We start from the raw sequence: 2297 nt of genomic DNA on the forward strand, positions 1-2297 counted from the left end.
ATCCGATATGAATATTGGATGATGTACCAATAAGGATCGGCCAACCGTATATACCCACCAATTTTGTGATCATGGAAATGGATAAGGATTCTCAAATCCCAATTATTTTATATAGACTTTACCTAGATACAACTGGTTCTATAATAGACGTAAAACAAGGAAATCTCACCTTTTAAGTATGGGACGAGAATATTGAGTTTAAATTGGCATAAATTATAAAAAAAATCCTTTATTTGAAGACACTTGTTTTAGTATCAACACAACTGATGGATTTGTTAAAGATAATCCATTTAAACCACTTCGAGACGGGTTGGTAGAAAGCAAAAAAAGGAAGGTGCAACGCAGGAGCTGAAGCATATGGAAGATTATTAGATAAATATCCTACCTGCCAAGGAAAAAATTATGAAGTGCTAACTCACAAGGAAGTTCCAAAAGTGAAATTTAAACCTCCATATATCGGGTATAAACATGTTCTGCACCGGCCAAAGACTCGAGACCGATCATTCTACTTCGTCCAGAGGCCTAATAGCATGAGGCTCATTACCTACCTTACTTCGCATGACCCAATATATAAATACCTTCGTAAAGGGTTCTAAGGTACACAATCTCTAATATCCACTTTCACCGTCTTCAATCTTGAACCCTAAACTGACTTGGGCATTGGAATGCTAACCATGTTGGTACCCTTTAGATCCACTGTATCGGAGATGACAACACTGTTAACGATGTCACATCAACACTGATACCTCTAGTAAAGAAGCATTGTGATCGAATCTCTGACTCACAGTGTCACAAAAATGTTGTGCATCAGAAGCTCCATTTTTCCGTGGTTTCCGCAATCATCACCATTTCTGGTTCCACAATAGAACAATGGCGCCATCTATGGGAATCGACTTCCAATTCCTACGATTTCCATGAAGAGGTTTCTGACGAAGAAATCAAAGTTTTGAGAAACTATAATCTTTAATATACACCATTTGGATCAACCGAACTCCGATCTGACTCCAGACAAGAAGTTACATTGATTTTGAGCCACCTAAGAACGACACTAACGGAAGCCTTGGATCGAGATCCCATCCGAGAATGTCCCGAACGACCGGGAGTATCAACTCCAAGCACTTGGGGAACCCGGTTAATGGGTTCCCTTATGTTCAGATCTGTGAGGCTGAGCGAGGTCTACTTTCATCAGACGATCCTCGTCAAATCCGAGATTGAGTCTATTTTGCGCCCGAACGAGGAAAGAAGAAACCGCCCCCGGGAGATACAGCGGCCCCAATACTACAATGGTCGGTCGTTGCAGGGCATCTCTGAAGGAGAATAGCGACCCAAAATGCATTGGAATTAAAAAAAAATCCCTTTAGTGATCCTTACGAATAGGCATGATCAGTGATAGAATCGTTACCTCTTGTGGCGACTGAAACCTTTGATGCAGAGCTACAGAGTGATCACGAACGTTGAATGGTGACAACGCCTCTACTCAGTCCACACGAACGGATTCCTTCAATCTCAGTGCTAGCTGCTGAATGAAGGCTTTGAGTGAGCGAGTGAGTGAGAGAGAGAGAGAGAGAGAGAGAGAGAGAGAGAGAGAGAGAGAGAGAAACAAAATTACAACTGCACAAATACTTCTGCACAAGGGTTCTATTTATAGAATCACTTGTGTGGGCTCCAAGCTAAAAAGCCCACTTAAGTGTATGTGGATCATATCTTATAATATGCCAAAATCACTTAAGCGCGTGGTACCTTACCATATTTCGTATTCTACTTAAGTACGCCGTACCTTACGATATTCTACAAACTTAAGTGCACCACACCTTACGGTGTTCCTTAGTTACTCTATCTCTCAACAATCCTTCCTTTTGTGTGTGACCCTGTAGGTTTTCGCGGCATTGCCAATTATATTAAATCACGTATTTAACATAATAAACAGTGAGCGGTATCTAGCAACACATCACTGCTACCCAAGACACAAAAATGTCATGTGATCTAACAAATCCTTTTGTGATAATACTTATGTGTACAATTACCCTTTTGCCCTTATGTTTATATTGAACACAAGGCATAGACTGTGTCATCCTTGTCCAGTTCAATATTGGGCCCGTAGACATTTATCCTGTTACGCGGGAGGGGAAAATTCCATCTAGGTCACTCATGTCCCTCAACATGCTTCGTGGAGTACTCATTAACTGTCTTTATGGTCATCCAGTTACGGACAATGTTTGATCAGTAATAAGGCACTCGACTCTACATCTAGGGTACATAGTGGTTTCAGGTCAAAGGGTGGTATACATCATTATCAC

The sequence above is a fragment of the Lathyrus oleraceus genome, chromosome 5 (assembly GCF_024323335.1).
Source record: "Lathyrus oleraceus cultivar Zhongwan6 chromosome 5, CAAS_Psat_ZW6_1.0, whole genome shotgun sequence".
Classification (NCBI taxonomy): Eukaryota; Viridiplantae; Streptophyta; class Magnoliopsida; order Fabales; family Fabaceae; genus Lathyrus; species Lathyrus oleraceus.